Here is a 21,322-nt window from a genome sequence, read left to right as displayed (position 1 = left end):
TGGGATACCTTTATTCAGAGTCCTCAGGTACATTTCTGTTGGCTATTCTAATATTTCCATGCAAATTAGACACACAGCAATCTTTCTTCTGTTGCTATTGCAGTTTTGCAGATTTTTATGTTAAAAATATACTGCTGCTTTTGTTGGCTGCCATTTCCTTGGTATAGATCCTAAGCAAATAAAATAGTGAAAATAGAAATGTAATGCTCTCCTTTCACTTGCTTATGCAACAAGAAAGTCAGAACTAGGGAAGTTACCCTAATTTTGCTCCTTTTATCAGACAGTTCTAGGAGACTCTTTATCATAATGTTTTGGGGGTTTTTTTCCATCTCAGGAATGAGAACTGGAACAATATTTAGCTTTGGATGGTAGCCATGTTTTATATATTATGTTGGCTGTGGAAAATTTGGCTCCAGAAAAGTCCATATGCAACTGCAGCAAAATCCCACAGAAATGAGGTGGAATGATGTGGCATTACACTGGAAATTACAAAGCAGAAGTGAGACAAACAACAGCAGTTCTGGTCCAAGCATTCGTGGTCATGATGGCACATTCAGGCCTTCTCATCTTACTTCCAAGATCAATGGTGTAAAACCATCCACTTGAAAGGACATAGTCGTGATTTATGCAGTCTCAAAAGAGCCTGACCTAGTCATCCCTCACCCTTTCAGTACTGCCTGCAGAGCTTAAAAGGTCTGGGTTAAGAAGCTGGTACAATAGCAAGGGATGTCTCCAGTTTTATTTAGAGTTCATGACATGCTGTTTCATTTGTGACTTCTACCCTGTTTCATTTTCCCTTCTTCCAAGTTCTTCTATTTCTTTTTTCTTTAGCTAAAACATTGGTGTTTACCAATAAGTTGCTCAATTTCATTATGCATGTTTGTCCAAGTTCTGCATCTATGCCCACCTTTTTACCAAGAAGAGGCCAGACAACTCATATCTCTAGCCAATTTTACGAATTGAAGCAGATTTCAACTGCCTGAGGTGACTTAGTCAATCAGCTCAGATGCCAGAGCAAATATTCATACTGATGGAATGCAAGTCAGAATGTGAACTGAACTTGAAACCTGTTGAAGCTTGGGGGTAACTAAGAATATTGTTCCAGATCAAAAAAAAAAAAAAAAATCTTCTATCTACTGGGTAAATATATTAAACAAATTAAATTAAATTATTTCCAACACATTTTCTAAACTCTGTAGTAACAAATGCTAAGCTAAAGTCAAAGAGCTGATATCAGATAGGTGCATAAACCTAGTTTCCTGAAGGAAGTTTGTGCATGATCTGTTCAATGAAGGTTAGATAGATCAAGATATAAATGCAATTATAAAGTAAAACCTTTGCTTGTGGAAAGGTTTTGAGGAATTCGGTGCCAGTTGCCATTAAATTAAACCTGCCAGTGCCAGTTGTCATTAAATTAAACCACATTTCCTCAAAGATTTTTGAAAATCGTTTTAAAAATAAATCAGTTCCATAGGACAAATAGTGTCTAGCGCAGTCCTTTGTCCCTTATGAAGTGGTCATCCCAATCCTTATAATTATGGTCATCTTTTAGAGAAGACATAAGTTAAATAGCATGAAAATCTCCTTGCAATATAGTAAAAGTGTGTCATTCATCCTTCACTTACAACTGAAAGGTGATGAATTCCTAAATGAAGTACAGGAAATGTTAAATACATCCTTAAGTGGTTCTTGTGTACATTCAGTAACATCTCTGCTTGAAATAGTGTCACAAGATACTGGCATTCATTCAATTTAACTTATTATTCCAAATCTGCTGAGTATTTAGAGATTGAATTTTGTATCAATGTGACTTTCTAGTAGTCTAGCTACATGACTGAGCAGTTTCCTGATGGCAACCTAAAGAATTCAAATGTTGCTTCTGAAATAAGAAATAAAAAAGGACTTTTCAGGACAGTGAGAGCCCACATTACACATGGCAGAAGTACAGGGAAAAATCTAATTGTAAATTAAACAGAGATTATATGGAAAACACTGCAAGTCAAGCACAGATGTTCTTTTTTTATTACAAATTAGTTCCCATTTTAAGTTCCTCAGGTAAGCTTATTGCTACAACATGGACTTACCAATTTTGGCACGGAAGAGTGTAGCTCAGGAGAGCTTTCCAGATGCAAAAGCTTCCACTGCTCACAAAGCCTTTGAAGACATGATCACTGAATAGAGGATGCTTGATGTGCCTCCAGTTACTACTTCCAACAGCTAAAATCCCTTTTCCACCAAGATTCAAGTTTCAGGCTAAAGCAGACTGGAAGTTTACCTCTGCTGTTATCTACTTTTGCTGGCTGGCAGTTGCTGTTGGTGACTGGAAGTGTTACTAGGAGTGGTTTTGGCTCTGAGTAGGATAGCTGTGAGTCAACATGTGGGATAAATCCAGACATGCCCAGCTTTCCCCCTGCTTTGTAAACACAGTGATCTGATAGAGAAATCTGACTTTAAAGCACTTCAGATGCATTAAGTTTATCTCTGCCTTTCTGCCACATAAAGACTGTCTTCATACTCAGCCCAATAGTCAGACTCTTTTTTGAGGCACCCTAAATTGCAATGACTTCCTTGCTTGCAAGGTGAAGCGTGAGTGATAAGCATCAAGAGTGAGATCCTGGCTGCCTAAAGCCAAGAGAAAGATCCCATTGATCTCAATAGAATAATGGCATTGCTTCAAGACACTGCAGATCACTTTGGAGGAGACTTCCCACAGAACCCATTTTTTTCCTCTCCATTGTACTGTTCTGGCCACTTTTTTAAATCTTTTCCATCTAGAGCCAGTGTCTTCTACTAGAAAATCCCCCATGACAAATTTCACTGTCCTGTTTCCACTGTTTCCTCAAACAGGCTGCCTTCATATTCTTGTTTGCTTTGGTAAATTAAGTTCCAGCTAATACTGTAATTTGGAATATTTACAAACTTTTTTTTCTGGATGAATAGCTGTTAAAGCAAGGGTCATTCAGCTGAATTCCTTAAAGTATGTCTTTATGCTACACATCAGGAAGATAGCAATTGCTTTTCTGGGTTTAATATCACACATACTACACTAAGTCTTGGCAGTATAGAATGTCTTCTGCAGACAGTCTGGATTTTAAGCTGGTGTCCAGCAGTAAGCTGTATTTTTTCACTGAAGTTACTAACTGACACAGTAAAAATGGATTTTCATATATGAAATGTTAAGGAATATATTCAATAGGCAAACTGGTACTGTGCTTTTGCAGGAGAGGACATCAGGAATTTGTGTTTCAAATGTTTAGAAATAAGGTGGTCATAGACAGAAACAGACATACACGGCCATATTCTTTGCAGTCTCTGCCAAATCCTGCTATCTCCAATAAGCAGAACAAACAGACATAAACAGAGTTTTCAAAATGTTTATTAAGAAAATTCAAGGAGAAAAAAAGACAGAAAGAAATAAGAAGACTGACTCCAGCGAATTCAGGATTCCTCCAAGAATGGCTACTTATATCACCTACTTATGCACTTTTGAATCTGTGCATTTTTGTCCCTATAATATTTTAGGATTTAAAAGAACCCTTTGATCTTTACTCTGACATCCTGTAAAGGCCATTGGCATCCAGTAAAGGCCAGTGAGCTGCTCTGAATTTTGTTTATATTAGTATGCATTTTTTTAAGATAAAGTGGATATTATAATTTATCAGGCACTGTAGTTTATATTTATCACAGATTGTAGAAAATGGATCCTTGCAGTGATGCTAAATCTGCAACCCAGATATATGCAGAGTCCATATACAGGGCATAAAAATTTTTCTCATTACTCAAATTAGGCCATCAAACTGGCAGGGCATGAAAGAATTCTCAAATGGTTCTCAGATCATTTTCCATCATCCTTTAACACTGCAAAATTTATTTGCCATTGGATCTTTGAGTAAACAGCTATAGGGTAATCTCTCCCTTAGTCATGAAAAAGTTTGACAGGACTTGATTAAAATGTAAGCATCTTAGATGCAGAGCTGCTTGTAAGACACTTTTCGAAGTAGAAGATTTATCTGAAGCAAAAAGTGGTTTATCTATGTGTCTTGCTTAGCTTTTGGATGCTGGTCTCCCTCTTGGTAACTAAAATATACTGAAAGCAATTCATTATGAGCTCTGTATACACAGGTATGAGCATGCATGAACATACTCATGTTGGATTGTCTCTACATCAAATTTCTCTTAGGAGTCTTGGATATCATAAACTGTAATGATATTATACAACCAAATAGACCAGTATCTGACAGTGAACAGCACTGAAAATACTACATGTATAATAATACAATATTGATACAATCCTTTCTTATTGAACTAGTTCATAACTGAAAATTTCTTAGAATATTTAGCATACACCATCATAAAATTACAGTGAATCATTAACTAGCAGCCCTAATAGCATTTTAATAAGACAAGAGTGTTTTTAATGTCAGTTAGCAATGAGTGTAACTCTAAAAATATACACTGTCTGTGAGTCTGTGTTTCTTGGATAGTAATTCAGGACATGTTAATTTTATAATGTCAGTCCTCTGTCACCCCATCAAAACCTTTGATTCAGTGCCCCTTGCAAAATGGCACAAGTTCAAGAGCACATCAAGGAGTGCAGAGCTTAAAGCACACACAGTCACTTACAAGTATTATCATGCACTCAGAATAATTGCTACTAAAAAAAGCCAGGGGCTATCAAGCAACATTTTAATCTTAATTCAGAGTAACTACAGTGTATTAAGCCCCTCTCTGCAGTTTCTAACTGGAGATACTTAAAAATATTTTCCTTTCCAGCTGAAATGAAGGGAACTGTTGAGGAATTCTCATTGAACAGTATTTCCTCAAAGTACTGAGGAAAATTACAACAGACTTTCTGTTGCAAGTAGACACAACTCCTCTTTCATTGCTTTATTTAGATTAATTCATTTAGATGGTTTTTAGATTAACAATCCAAAACCAAGCTGAATTTTGACTGATAGCATTTCTTCTCATAGCTGTGCTTTAAATAGAAGCCTATTTAGCACATGGAAAAGGAAATCTTGTCTTACTACATACAATATATAGAAATGTGACTTATATTTTAAGAATTCAGTTTGTAGCATTTTGTGTTAACCTACTGTACTGTACCTTCTATCACTCTAAAGAAGACAAACAATAAAAATGCATATTGTATATAAATTGAAATCGTCTGCTTTTGGTCTTGAATAAAGAAATCACAAAATCGAGTTATCCATTACAATGCAGTATGGACACATAAAACTTCAAGAGAAAAAAATTGAAAACTCCCAGGAGGTGCAACTGTTTCTTTCATAGAAGGTGGCTCAGCAATAAACGCCCAAATCTGTTCCTCAGAATTGAAATGACATTATTAGGACACAATCCTAAACTATTTCAAGACATAAAAGATGAATGCCAATCTTAAAGATGACAAGAGATTCTTGTAAAATCTGCTGTGAATGAATCCAGGCCTGGTAGCTAAACCAGAAGGAAATATAATTACTTCCAGTGTTCTCATGGGGCCTTGCTCAGAGTCATAACAATGAGAATTGAAGCTGTGCATCACCCTTCTCATTAATTAACCTGTTTCTTTCTAGAGGTGCGATGTAAGAAAAAATAAAACTATGGAGACATAAAGTGCCGCCAGATCTCTGAGCTTCATTGTGCAGAGGAGCTCCATGGGGAAGCCCCTTGCTCAGGAAGGAGCAGGGAGCAATGCCTGTCCTTGCTGTGCCAGAGGAGAGCACGCAGGCAAGCAGACAAAAGAAGTCAGCTGGTCACTTCAGCCTCTCAGAACCAGTGATCTCACCCTCTCCTCCCACCAGTACAGAGCTGCTAGACTTGGACTGATTGCCTTTATTTTATTACCTACTCGCCTGACATATAGGAGAAGTTAACGCCCAGTTCTTGATCACTTAAATTAATTTGGAATTATTGGATGCAAGCCAGCTGATGATGACAGTGTTGAGATTTTCTTCTCCCTTTATGAAAAGGAAAAAACAGTGCTGGACAGTTACATCAGAGCTTTTTAGCAGGGCATTAATAAATCATGTGGAGATTACTGATACTGATGATTATTCACAAGCATTACTTGGGAGCTAAAGTTCCTCAAAAGAGCCAGGTGCCTAAAATATGTGTTTCAATGATTATTTGAGTATTGAGAATGTCTGCCTTCTCTGTACTGAAGAGATGAAATTAATTCATGATTTAGAGAAATACTGTGGAAATACTTTTCTTGATTCAATGTTATGTTTGTATAAAGTAGAATGAGTATGAATGGAATCTGCTTAATTTCAAGAATTTTTTTTCTCATGAACAGATGCTTAGGTTTACTCATTGTCATTTAATAGCAGAGTTTAAATTTGTCTCATAAGTAATGAAAAATATTGGTAAAAAAATGCTGCTTCTCACTGCCATGGAATATAGCAACTGATTATCCACAGAACTGAAAAATTGATACTGAAAAGAATCTACATGCCCAAATTCTATACAAGTGACTAAACTATTTCAGAACTGTGCCACCTGATCTACCTTGTCGTTTTGCACACTGGCAAGCTGCTGAAAAAACCCCATTTAATACAGTTTGGCTCTTGTGATTCTTCCTTGCTTTGTGGTGTTATATCCATCCCTGGATGTTCTGCAACCCTGCTTTTCTATTTCTTTAAATAAAAGCTGCTTCTTTGATCATCTCTAGCATGTGCCAAGACACAAGACAGATGATCCAATGGTGCAGTTGAGAATCCTCAGGAGGAAATTTATTATTGGAGAAAAAAATTACCTCTGCACTTGAGATTGAAGAAAGAATATACTCTTCCTTTGGTTATTCACCTGCTGCAGGTGAAGTGCAACTGCCTCTGCAAATGGCTAGGAGATTCCACCTTTCCTCAGCAGCAGTGAATGGCAGCATGAGCTGGATAGCCCAGATTTGGAAACACAGGAAACTGTCCACAAACAGCTCTCAGGAATGCAAAAAGTGCAATGAAACTTGTGGCAACACTGGATGAATAATAAGTATATCACAACTAGAAAATGGTTACACAACCAGTTGCTAAAACAGCCAGCCTAACAGAAGGACAGATTATAGAATGCCTTCACTTTTAAAAATTTAGAGAAGGAAGGGAAGAAGGGAGGAAGCGTAGGAGGGAGAAAGGGAATAGAAGGGAAGAGAAGGGAAGTGGAAGAAAATATACAACAAAAGGGAGAGGGATGGTGGAAAGACATTGTATTTGACTTTTTTTTTAACAGATATATACTTTTATATATTTTTTAAAGTTCCTGATGAGCTGCATGAGTAAATAAAAAGTTTATATTGGAGCATCACAGAAGTTCTACAAAGCAGCCTTCACAATTGAAATATTCTGAGTTTCTTTTTTTTAAACCAGTTTTTGCTGCAGTAGAAACCTGTGCTCCATCTCTTTTCCATCCCCTAGAGATTTTCTGACATAACCACCAGGACTGTGTTAACAATTCAGAATGACTCGGTCATGTTCTTCTGCCAGGTCAAACCAAACTGTTCCAAATCAAGCAGGAACTCCATGGTTTTAGTCAGACACTTCAAGTATGTCCTTCTGAAAATAAACATTATCCCTTACTTCCTATGATCAGATGGAAAGAGCCACATCTTAAAAGAGTCTTGATATTTCCAAGATAACAAAATAGTGATGTTTATTGGTCTAAGTAAATCCCTTGTAAATAATTATCTGGAGTTAATTGTTTAAATACAATCATAGATTTATACCAGAAATAACATTTATGATACACCCATTTTGCTGTTACATTTTTGTACCAAAGGAATGACCCTCTGCAACGACCAGGTATGCAATCTCTTTCAGAAATGAACAAGATGAAAAACAAACCCATTCACTTTTTAATAGGGCTCTGTCATCCTTTCTTCTAAATCTCAGAGGTATTTATGCTTATACAAGAGTCAGTTACAGTTCATCATGTTGCTCCAGCTCTACATTTGTAGCAGCACAATGCCATTAGTCATTTCCAGAACCATAGCTATTAGAGATTGAAGTGACCTTTTAATGTCATCACATCCTACCCTGATTCCTACTATCCATGGCAACAGACTAATGTCAAACACACCATTATGACTTCACTGCAAAGTGTAGCAACAGGGAAGCTGATTTCCAGTTTTAAGCTAAATTTCAAAAGTCAGAGGCTTTTGCCATCTAAATCACTGAAAGTTATTTGCATTCCATTTGCAAGTTGTTCAATAGTCAAGATATTTCTAACCCCCCACCTTGCACTGATACCTAAATAAAAAATTGATTCTTTTTGGCAGAAGAGAGAAAATTAAAATGGCCACATAATGAAGAAATCAGTGTTTGATCCAGGAATCTTTCAAATAAAGGACAGCTCTTTTATAACATGGGGTGGACATGATTTATCTATTTTCCTTACCCCAATCAAAGCATTGAAGGCTCCTATTGCAGGGGTGTGGTATAGACAGGCCTATATCCATTGTATATAATGTGGACTCCAGTGTAAAGCAGTTCTCAGTTGTATCCCAAATCCCCCTGGAAGGAACCACTCTGCTCCACATGGGACAAAAACACCACATCTGCAATACAAGGTGCTGGAACCTGGGTTAAACACAGGGCTCACCAACGTTGTAGCTAAATACACTTTTGGAGATGAGCAGTTTCTCTCTGCTGCATGTATCTGGCTGTGTATCTGAAATGCATCGCAGTGTAAAGATATTTCAGCTTGCTTTAGACTAATAGCAGTATAATGCAGTTTTGATATAGAGCTACACTTATGGGAATTAGCCCTTCCTCAGAGGCAGGAATACTCACCCTGGGCCACTGCCGTGCTAACACACATCTATTGCTTGTAGGACCAGAGCTGATGTGCATACAGAGCTATTTTCTGGGCCATACCTGCCCATTCCAAGTGCATTGCACTTCACTGAAACTCACTGGTGAGTTTGCTTGGTATAAACATAATGCCTTAACAGAATAGAAAAAATAATCAAGCCTCCCTTATTTATGGTTAATGACATTCCTGCAGCAAATTTATTTTGCTTGCAAGAGTTTGAATGCCAAGAGTAATCACATCAAGATCATTTATCAAGAACTGAGATGTGTGACTCAATTTTGTAGCTGGACCTCTGTCTCTAATAGGATTTAAAGGACATTTGAGAAAGAATTAAAACCCTCACTGTTATCATAGGGAGTTAGAGTCTGATGGCATCTCACCTCTGATATAAACCCACAGGCTATGGCAGCTAGAGACCGATGGTAATATAGCACTAGGTAAATGCAAAGTGCTTAAAAGTGTGCTCAGACAAGGTCATGTGTGAAAGGAAAATTAATTTCCCACTGACATTCCAGTAATCAAAAAGAACAAAAGAGATATATTCTTAATTTGTCTCTATTCAGACAAATTAATGCTAAAAAAAAAAAAAAAAAAAAAAAAAAAGATAAATTTAATTTCACTTCAAAAGGACTGAACAGGACAACATAAGGGCTTACTTAAGGAGTTGGCTCAGAGCTTTGTAAAATGCAGTGTTGGGAAACTGAGCATCTGTGGTTTTATATTTCAGGGATGATGCAAGGTTTTCCAACCTTTAAATTATGGTTTGTGCAAGCAATACTCTGTTATTTAACAGATTTGCAGATGTGTCCATCTCCAAGATAATGGGCATTGCATTTCTGTCATTCAAAAGTCTGTTATTCACAATAAATCAAAGAATGAATGAATCCAATCCTCTCCTTCTGTAAAAGCTTCTAAACACTACTTGGAGAGATTCTAGCAGAGGCTATAATAGATCTTTATACAGATACTCCTTAAAGAGTTTACAGATAAAGGAAAGAATTTTCCATCTCTATTTTAGAAGCAAAAGGCACGAGGGACCTTTACTTGAACCAGTTACACAGCTAGCCACTGCCAAAGCTTAGTCTGAGGTCTAGGCCTTGCTATTACACTCCTCCCAATCTATCCATCCATCCCCTGAAAAAATCCAAAGTGAGAGGAGGGAAGGAGGGAGGGAGGAAAGGAGGAAGGCAGGATGGCAGGAAGGAAGTCAGGAAGGAAGGCAGGAAGGAAAGGCAGGAAGGCAGGAAGGAATGAAGACAGGAAGGAAGGAAGGTATTTTACTTTGCTATTGAACATAAGACATAAATAGCTGCATAGGTTATGACTAATAATATGTGCAGTGATGCAAGCTAAAATAACAGTTATTTCTCAGGACTAAAAGCTGAGTTCAGTGAAAGGACATAACATTACATGTGCACAATCACTGGGAAACACTGACTGGCATTCTCCCTTTTGACCTTACATGACAGGGTTACATTCCAATGGAGAACATTGCCAAGCCTCAGTTCAGCATAAAAACAACACAGAGGAAAATACTCTGTAGCAAACAAGCAGAACTAAAAACTGTTTCAATAAAAAATAAAAAGTCACGTTTGGAGCCATCAGCATCTCTGAAAGCCTGTTTATTCTCTTGCCTGAAATCTGACAGGCCCATGATGAATTAAATGTACTACAATTAAAAGAAGTGTTTGGGGTAAACTAGAAACGCTTTGTTTTCTTTTTCACACTAGGACTCAGCTGACTTACATACCTCATCACAAGATGCAAGGATGTGGCAACTCTGCCCTTCTTGCTGTGTGACAAAAACTTTAAAAAAAAAAAGGGCTATGATAAAATTAGAAATAGAAATCTTGAAAGCTTAATATTATACAAGATATTCTGCAAGAGAGGAATTTTTTTTTTTTTGCACTTCAGTTTCATGATTTGGAGTTTGTGGCTGTCAGTTTACAGAAATAAATTTCAGAGAGTCAGATTTGCGTGGGACTTAAGTGCTGCCTCAGTTCTCATAATGTTCTCTTTGCATTGGGTTGGAAATATCAGGCTGTTAACCTACTCTTTCTAAAATAAAGGAAATAGTATATTTTACTAGGAAATATGTAAGATTTTGCCAGATTGTCAAAGGTGTTAGTTGAAATGAATCCTGTGAAAATAAGCCTCTGTGCTGTGCTGTTTTCCCTTCTGAAAAATTTTCAGACTCTGACCCCTGAGAAATTTTTTATTTCCCCAAAGGGACAGACAATATAGCCACTGTCTGTAAAAAAGAAGCAACACTATTCCTGTACAAAAAAAGTCAGATTTCTCTCCCCTTTTTCACAGTCAGAACAAGGATACTGAAGAAATATTTTTGAGGGGTCCTCTCTGCACATGTACTGCTGCTGCCTGGGCTGGGAGCAGAGAGATGAAGGTTCCCCACAAGAAGGTCCACCAGCTCTAGAGGAGAATATGGATCCAGAAAGAGATCCAGGAGGATGTTAAAAAGAAGTCCATCTGGTTATGTCTATATTGGCAGAGCGAGTCTGATATTGTGATTTTGCCTTCTCTATTGTTAAAGAAGGAAAACAGTCCCTGGTATAGTTTAGGCCCTGACCAGTTCCCAAACAAATCTTCAGCACAGGCCCAGAGTTAGAAAAAGCTGTGCACTATTTCCCAATAGATAGCTGGGGTGTTGCAAGCTTGTTTATGAGCCTTCAGTTGTAAGAACAAGACTAGTCCATGCCAGCTGGCCTGAGAGGATTGAAGCATGGATCCTGGCACTGCTGCATTTGCAAGTACAGGGATAGCCCTGTGTTGATGAGACAAAAACTGTGGTGTTTACTACTAGGAATGGGATGAAATCAGTATGACTCCTAACATTAATAACACTTGTGGAAGAGCCAAGAGACTTAGAGAGGTGAAAAACAGCTTATACCTTGTCGAGCAGTAATGCTGATTTGAGCAGGGAGAAAAGCACATGGAGTGAATGGATGTGCCGTTCAGAGGAGAGAGAGGAAATAATCTCCTCTCAGCACATTTTTGATATTAAAAGTCCAATGATTTTCTTTTTTTATTCCTCAGTGTTTGCAGATGTGTTCAATATTTTCAAGATTCAAGACTTTTTGTCCTCCTTTGTATCTTGGTCAACTATATTTCATGAATTTGAGAGCTGTTGGCATTACAGTAAACCAGGATGGGCTTTCCATGTAATGGGCTTTTGTTATAAATTCAAAATGCTGAGTAAACTCCATCAAATTTGCCAATTTTTTTAGATAGACTATTGTAATGTATAAAAGGCTAATCAAACTGAATGGAAAGGAGCAAGTGCATATCTACTAAATCACCATGCTTTACAATCTTTTCAAATGGATTTTCTGTCTGTAGACAAAGCTGACCATCAAGTTCAGTAGCAAAAATAAGCCCTTTTTATTAATTTTAATGTGCTGATATGGTTCACTGCCTCCACAGTAAGAAGTCAGATAAAATCCCAATATGTCAGGCTGACAAATTTTAATAATTGCTTTGTTTTGGAGGAGAGAATAGTAATTTTATATTATTATTCCTTTTTGAGATTATCCAATTGGCCATGTTGAAAACCTGTTTCTATCACCTTCAAAATTACTTTGAAACAAATAAGGATTATTTCAATTGCACTTGTAAATGGAAAAAAAACACCCTCATTTATACTCCCTAGTTTTAAATTTCTTTCTTTTATCATTCTTACCACAACTAGGTCAAAAGAGGCTATTAAACACTACCCCTTCTTCAGGAATTCATTAAGATATATTAAATGCTAGGTTTTGATGACTTCATTTAATTAGAAGATAAATTTAGTTTTGGTACATTAAGTGACTAAAGCATGTTAACAGCTGTTTTAGATAGGTGTTAATTTAAACCCCAAATCGGCAAAGATTTTGCATGTCCCTGAGCCCAAAATGATGTGGATATTTTCCTTTTACATAGAGTGAGCTGAATTGAATGTTGATTTTATCTCACATCTACTTTTGCTGAAGTTTCATTTCCTGTATGAACCTGTTCTGCAATGGCACTTTCACTGATAAATAACACACTAGATTCTGATGAAAGACAGGAGATCATCTTACAGCGTTTTTTACTGTCTTATGAAATAGTTGTTTCACCCATTACCTCCTCACCACGTCTTCATTAAACTGCTGCGCCCATATAACAACTTATGACAACAACATATAGAATACACAAATTTAAGGAATGTAGAGGTCCCCAAGCAAATTTTATTTCCAGCAAGAATCACAAGAAATATGACAATATAATAGAAATACTTTGAATGTTGAATGTTGCACTAAGATAGAGAGAAAAGTCTGTGGCCCAGTTTGCCAGTGCCACTTGATGTGGCATCTGCTGTCTAGGTGGCAGCACTGCTTTTGAACTCATTCTACAGGGATGTTCCCACTGCACCACAGAGCAGAGCTCATCCTGACAAGTCTAAATCAGCTAATGATTTCACACCACAGGAAGCCAAGTTGTGGGATGATGACAGACTACAATGTGCCAAGTGCCACAGACACACCAGAGATGTGCATGGGAAGAGAAAGACGAACAGAGACATCCACCAGAACTGATCCATTTTCTTTCTGCCTAAAAGGGCCTGGGTTGGAAGCAGTATTGGGAATGAATATGTGGCTCTGTATCCAACTTTACAGGAGCAAGTCTGCTTTATGCACCCTACCCCCAAATCACAGAGACTCGCCAATCACCTTCTTGTTTGGTTTCCATTTGCTTCACGAGGATTGACTTAACATACAAATCCCAAGTGTCACACCAACTATAACCTGATAGCTTCCATCTGCTTCACCTCCAGATCCCAATCCTGTTCCCGATCTAAAAATAAGACAAACTGCAATAAAGTGAGGTTCCATAAAAACAGAAAATGGACTTTGTAATTTTTCTATATGTATCTCCAAAGGCAAAGATCATGGTGCTACCTGGTCTGCGTCAAATTATACAGATATTAGGACACTCACCAGGACCTGGGACATATTCCACCTTTTCTCCTGAATCTGATGGAGACTCAAATCCATATCTCTCTTCTCTGAAAAGGTAATCTAACATTTAGGTTAGGGATACAGTCATGCAGAGAAACAAGGAAATGGCAGCATTGTATAATGGCACAGCTCCAGAAGGAAGGATCATCTGAACCCAAAGTAGCCTGGTAGAGAAAGGATTTATCTAGGATGTGGGGTTGAGTTCTCCATCAGCACAGCAGTGATCTGAATCTTAGTTTTTTAATGCTTGAGCATGAGCTGAAATTATAAAGAAAAAAGGAAAGATAACAACTCCATGTTATGATTTCAACTTTTGAAATTAAGATTGTGCCCACCCTGAAGGAAACAAAATTGTCTTCAGGAGGAGACTTTTAGTAGTACATCAGAAGTAGAAAAAAGCTTTGTAAAAAGAAGTAAGGTGCAAAAAGACTCATAGAGCACATGCTGTGCCAGTTCAGATGATGTACTTGGCTTGGTGATGACATGAAGTGCTAGTCAGTCTGGCTTTAAATGCCAGCTCAATGCAGAGAACCACTATTACCCTCAGGAAAGTAATGGAAAACCTACACCGCCTTTGCACAGCTGCAAACGCATCAAGGAACTCTTGAACCACAGTGCAATGAGGGAAGTTTCATCCTTTGCTTTCTGCTCCCTCCTACCTTTCCTTCAGCCAAGACACAAAGAAGGTGCAGAGCCTTGTTCTTCTTGTTCTTCCCCTCAAAACTAACTGGGTGAACCTTCTGTGGAGCACTTAGGGAACTTGTTCCATTCACAAGCATGCTGACACCGCAGTGTTCTCACCACTCACTTAATGTTTTTTCTTATCTAATTTCATCCTAGACTTTCTCCCTTTTAAAGCACATATATAATGTCCCTGGATAAAAAGATCAGGAATAATATCAGCTATTTATTTTTATACTGGTATTAAAAAGTCATGTACTGGGTCTGAATCTTATTAAATTATTTCTCTACACGTTCGGTATTTACATGCTATAGGCACATGGGAAAACATTGTAAATATTTATAGTACTCTGGGTGAGGAGACTTCAAAATTAGCAGAAAGAAGGTTTCCATACAGCAGTGAGGACTGTGAACATTTGCTTTCCTAGATGGGATGTGCCTGTTTTCACTTTAAGGGTTTGCCAGGTGGTAGGACTGAGTTAAAGTACCTGGCAAACACGAGTTCTGGGTGCATTTGTGCTGTCAGTTGTTCCTATTGCCCACGTGCACATGCTGGATCCTTCATGGAGCAACTTGGTATCCACCCAGCTAAAACCTGGAAATGACTCAATCATAGAACCATCTCAGGGCCTGCTCCAATAAGCATTATGGGTGGAAGCAAGCCAGCTCCCATCACCTCCACCTGGCCCAGCCTTCAAACCCCTTCCTAGCAGGCAGCAAGCTGTCATAATACACAACTCCTTATGCAAACACACCCTTGGCATCCTGCACAATTACAGCAGTGTTGGAGGTGCCTGGGAGTTAAGTGACTGCAAAGGATAGCTGCTGCATCTGTCACATCCTAGTGCTTATAGATAGGGCCAGGCTGCTTGAGGGGGCGTGCAGCAAGTTGTGGAACACAATTCACTGATTGAAGAAGTGGGAATGCATCCTTAGAGCAGGTGGTGGGACCAGCACAGACACAATCATCCTTTCCCTGCTGAATCCTTTCAGAGAGAGGTTGTGTGCAAGCCAAACTCTGAGAAGTTGCAACTGAGAAAAGTCTGGTTATGCCAACTACTGAAGCTTGTTTGAAGCTCATTTCCTGCTAAATCTGAGCTTGAGAACTGGTATCAGCCAGTCATGCACTGAATGCCCTACTTACTTTACTTACTTGCTTATTTTTTGGGGGGTGTTGTCTGTTTTTATTTTAACCACTGATAAAGCCTGTGCTGAATGCTGTAGATCAGGTTTGGTTAACCAGCATTGCCCTGGGGCTTTGTGCAGTGTACAGATTCCTGCATGCACACCCTACTTTTTCTTGTTTGGTGACTCCTCCCAGATTCATTGTCCACTTTCACCCCAATGCCTGTTTCTATTTTCTGCCCTTCTTTTGGTTCTGTCTATGTACCTTATTATCTGCATTTTCTAGGATCTGTAAACAATTCTGTTATCTTTATCTACCTTTATTTTTATTTGGGTTTTTGGTTTGGTTTGGTTTTTTTGCTTTTCTTTATGTCAGCTCTGTGATTACCTGCAACCTATTGCATAACAACACAAACACATGGTTCAAGGTTTGAGGATTTTCTTTGATCATTAACAACTATGAATAGATGATAACTCTGCACTCTACAGAGGACTTGTAGAGTTCTACACCATCTACATTCAATAAATTGCTCAAAAGTGGCTATCCATATTTTTACAAATTATTGTTCAAATTAAGTAACAATTTATTGAAAATTGCTTTTGGAATAAATATTTAAAGTAATAATTGATAGTTATTCAAGTAGTTTATTAAAATTCTTGTAAGAACTATAGTACTTTATTCCTTTTACCCAGTGTTTTTTTCCCAGCAAACTTTTTTCTTTGGCAATTTTTCTCCACACATAGAACCAATTAAGTACTGACTTAGATATTGCTCACTGTATTTCTTTGTTCTACAGACATCTATCTCAAAATCTGATTACCTCATAATATTGTAACTGATAAACTCTTTTCTTCCTGTATTTATTATTAAATATAAGTATTTTTCTATAACTGGATAGATTTGATAATTTTTTTCACCAATTAGAATTCTCATAAAAATAGATGAAGAATTTAAGCATTCAATGGGTATTTAAATATCTATATTCTAAACGTTTTCTCTAATTTATTTTTTAAATCTTGTATTAATGACGGTTTCATATGCAGCGGTGGTCAAATTACCTGAGATTCTTCTACAAGGAAATTATTTGTCATGAAATCTCTCTTACCCTAAATGTGCTATAATCAAAGCCTACTGACACTTCTTTCATCCCTCGTCCATTTAATCTTTCCCAAGACAACTTCTCAGGCTTTACTTTCACTTCACATTTCATCAACACTGCACATGACCCTATTACTCTTTCCTTGCACTATCTCTTTGTACTTATATTGGCTAGTCAAGAAAAATCCCTGGAGTGGCAGCAGGCTCTTGCTGACCTCCTGTGTTGCTGGGTTCAAAATTAGGCATGAACCACACATGAGCCAGCAGTGCACCTTGGCAAAAGATGCCAAAGAAGGCTGGCATCATCCAGAACTGTGTTAACTGAAGTGCCAGCATTTCTTAGGTCACATGAATAATAGTGTCCAGTTTTAGGCCTTCAGTGCAGGAAGCAGCAATAAAGAGGAATGAGTTCAGCAGGGACAGCCAGGATGATGGTGGCTGGACCATTTGTCCCATGAAGAGAGGCTGTGGGACTGGGTCTTGCTCAGTCAGGAGAAGAGATGGCTCTGGAGGGACATGACAGAAGCCCTCAGTATCTCCAGGGATGTCAGTAAGGAGATAGAGCCATGGGGAGTGGTGTGAGGCTGAAAGGCAGCAGGCACAAATTAAGACTAAGAGTGGTTCAGAGAGGACATGAGGAAAACCTTTCCCCTCATGAGTGCAGTCAGGAGGAGCAGGTTGTGCTGAGAGGTTGTGGCATCTCCATTCATGGAAGAGATGACTTGATAAATCCCTGAGCATCCTGGTCTAACCTCAGAGCTGGTCATGATTTAAGCAGAAGGCTGGGCTAGACCTCCCAAGGTCCCTCCTATTCCAATTATACTGTAACTCCGTGGTTACAAGGATTGCCCACAGAGCAGCATTAAATGTCACATAATACAATTCTCATAGATCCTCTTATTTAAAGTGTTCAGATTTAACATTTACCTGGTTAGCACAAAATCTGCATTTCATCACTTGTAACAGTCATAACTGATGGTGAGATCTAAAGCTCCAGCTCATTTCATATACTCTTTTCTATTGTGTAGAGACACCAGAGCACATTCATGTTCTTGTTCTTTGCCTTCTGTCTCCTAGCAACTCCATCTGCTGCCTTATTTTGAATGTTGGAAGTACAAGTCAGATTTATTTTTTCTAGTTGGGAAAAAGCTGCTCCTTCCCTGATTCCAACACAGCTTAACACACAGTTTTATATTTAAGTTGCTGGAGTGCCTTTAGCACAAGTAAAGATGATTTCATCCTGCATTCTGTCATGACAGGAACCTCTTTTCCACAGATCAAGGTCACTTCTTTACCCATGGGTTCTTGACCACATAGGAATTTTGGTGACTATTAATATTGTCAATTGTCTGCAAAAATCATTAATCCACCTTTGGTTTGAGGGAATGATTCTGCTGGGTTTTGTTCTTGGTTATTGTTTGGTCTTTCACAAGCTATAATTAGACATTCTCTGGCATCCATATTTCGCACAAATCTGTATTACTCATTCCCTGGCACATGACATATTTCCTTGCCAATATTTGTGGAGCACACTGTGAACAGAGTGGCACTGAGAAGTATGTAATAAAAGTGCTTATCCTGTACATGCCTGTCAGTTACACACCCATTAAATTTAACTCATCCGGCACCACTGTGATATTTTTATCTTTGACTACAAGTGATTGACCATCACAGCAGTATAATCTCTAATCCATCCAATGGATAAAACTATTGGATGATGAGTAGAAAAAAGGAGGGTAAAATCAATCTACACATGGAGGATGTGAGAATGCCTCAAGAGAGCACCAAAATATTGCAAAGCATTTCACCTTTCTTAAAACATTTGATTTTTTTATACATGAGGACTGACTTTAATTAACAAAGTAACAAACTGAAACCTAAGCCTTCTTTGCAACCTACAGAAAAATCATGATGACTTTAATATATTTTCAACAGAATTAGAGCTGAACCTTTTGTTTTAGAGGTCTCTGGTTCCTTAGTCTGAGTTTTTCTCTCTTCAATAACTTCATTCTTTTCCATAGCTGAAATGTTTATGTTAGTCATCTCTCCAAAGTTCCTCATTGATCTTTTCAGGCATTGCCTTTTCTGATATTAGTAAAATATAGTGTTGGGCTGCTCATTTCTGGAATAGAGTCTGTGCTCTCAATTTGGAAAGGTAAATTGAGTGAGAAATATAGTCTGTCCTTTATGCACTCAGGTTGGATTGTACCCTAAAACAGAATCTGAAACAGGAAAGCAGCAAAGGCTACAAAATATTTTTGGTAACATTAAAATAAATTTTCAGCTTTATAAACCATAATTCCTTGGACTCTTTGTATTGAACTATAGGAGTTGTGACACTGAAACCAAATTAGTCCAGTGAGTGTAGAAGTTTTAGGAGAATAGATTAAAAGAAAATGCAATCATCAAAGTACGTAACAATATAGGAAGCTTCCCTTATACAACATAGACTGTTTAGCTGTAGTACAGCCAAATTATTTATTTTGACTCCTTTATATATTAATCCTTATATAGAAGGGTGAGTTTCAAGAAAACCCACACAGCAGTGGTGCCCAGTATTTTAATTTTAAAAGCCTTGCTCAGCAATAGCTAATGGCCCATGGTTAAACAATACAGGTGATCATTGTGTTGGTATATAGATGATGTCATCAACTATAAGACCTCATTCTAAAATTCCCATGTGGAAAATAGGTAGAATTTGCCCAACAGCTTTTGTTATCCTGGTATCTGTTGAGGCTGTTATGAACAGAACCTAGAATTGGCCAATTTAACAGAGCAAAATTATGGCAGTGAGTTTATCCTCCCAAACATTTTGCCTATGACACAGTAACAAATAGAAAGCAAGCATGGGACACACTGGCTGTTTGTATTTATTTCTTCTGTAGTTACCCCTGGCAACAATAAAATTTGCATGTAAAAAAGTATAATAGGATACATACTAATTTTATTTGAAAAAGAATATATAGTTTTGAAAATTTAAAATATAGCTGGGAAAAAAAAGAAATAAAAATTGTGACCTTTTTAAGATTTCTATTTTAATTTGCATAGCTGCAGTCTTCTATCATAGTGAACTAAAAGAACTAGACAAAAAAATACTAGGCAGCTGACACTAAAATCATATATGTCTTCTAGTTTTCAGTTCAGCATCTGCTGCATCATTTCCCAGATTTCAAAGTGCTGAGAAGAGAGACCAAGGACAAGAAAAATGCATCTTTTCAGCTGAAAGCATGTATTTTTCAATGACAAAGGACTACAGGCCATTATCCATTGCTATTACACAATAAAGGGGCACTCTGAAAGTCTCATTTTAATTTAAAGAAAAATCTACCTCTACAATAGCATTTGAGAGGAGAGGATGGTTACAGGAAAAAAAAATTACTCAAACATGTCAAATTTTCATGTTCAGGAAAAATGAACATACCCATTTTTCCAAAAGAAGTAGTTTTACGCTGCAGACAAGCTGTTTCCAAGTGTGGGTAACCTCCAGAAACCAGCTCAGGGAAGTTGTTGCCTTTCATACTCTGCACTAGCTTTTAGTGCCAGAGCAGAGTTCTGATTTCAAGGATTTCTTCCTTAAAATGAAAGGGCCAGATTCTTCGCTTTTACTTACAGAAATTAGGGAAGAAAGACAGTAGAGTAATTCCAGCATTGAAGCAAGGAAAAGATAAGAGACAAGAGCTTCAATATAGCTTTATTTATTAGCCTTTCATTAAAAGGAATTAGAGTTAATTAGCCCAGCTTTTAACAAAATTAAGATATTCCATGCATATCCTATTTAGCCTTTCTATTATCTTTCCCTACATTTTGTCTGTATTTGTGAGAGCTTCTATAAAGGAGATGACTTTGGCCCATATCATTAGCAAAATCAATATTTTAATTTAGAATCAGATCAAAATACTATAAGCTCAAAAAAAAAAAAAAAAAAAAAAAAAATTACCAGAGAGAAAGCCAAACCTGAGCAGACAGTTTATGCCAAGGCAAATAAATCCCCAAAATCAGCAATCAGTATTTCACACAACAGACATATCCATAGAATAGAATTTCGAGAAGTTTTAGGGAAAAACTGATTAAGCTGCTGGGGCTATAGAATGGGGATAATTTTCTTCCTCCAAATTTCCCACTGAAGAACAATAACCTTGTTTGGCAATTCTTCAAGTCGAACAAGCAGAGGCGTGGTCACAGCTGGAACAAGTGGCTCTTTTAGGTGATTTCAGCTGTTCTCTCCATGTTCCCCATAACCATTTCCATTTTTCAGGCAGTAAAAAGGTTGTCCTGGAAAGAGGGGATAGTCTCAATTATTCCTGCTGAATATTTTTTACCTTCAGTAAAACAACTAACGTGACAGGGAGTATCAGCACACGAATGAAGCCTGCTGTCCAGTTAGGTTCATTACTCTGGATCCTAGATTATTGCAAGTACTTCATGCAGGGTCATGTTATTGTATTTTTACAAGATACCTTTCCCCCATGTGTCTTACTGACCAGCAGCTGTAACAGCTCTTTATCTGACTTGATGAGGTTTTATGCTTCCCCCTCCAAAGCTCTGATTCTATGTACACATGCACACACAAATAGATCAGCACAGAAATACCTCTCCTAGTGTGCATGGTGCTCTCATGCCA

The 21,322-nt window shown here is 37.7% G+C and overlaps 1 protein-coding gene across 2 annotated transcripts in view; it reads right to left on the bottom strand.

The window, feature by feature from the left end:
* Nucleotides 1–2,295, bottom strand: part of SCEL (sciellin) — a 67,324-nt gene extending 65,029 nt beyond the window's left edge. The window contains exon 1 of one of the 2 annotated variants that reach the window (XM_056488310.1): nucleotides 2,085–2,295. The gene's annotated coding sequence lies outside the window, so the exon portion shown is untranslated. The remainder of the gene's footprint in view (nucleotides 1–2,084) is intronic. The other variant, XM_056488319.1, reaches the window with a different exon arrangement.
* Between the last annotated feature and the right edge of the window lie 19,027 nt (nucleotides 2,296–21,322).

The sequence above is a fragment of the Oenanthe melanoleuca genome, chromosome 1 (genome assembly GCF_029582105.1).
Source record: "Oenanthe melanoleuca isolate GR-GAL-2019-014 chromosome 1, OMel1.0, whole genome shotgun sequence".
Taxonomy (NCBI): domain Eukaryota; kingdom Metazoa; phylum Chordata; class Aves; order Passeriformes; family Muscicapidae; genus Oenanthe; species Oenanthe melanoleuca.
This window is presented reverse-complemented; position numbering and strand designations above follow the sequence as displayed.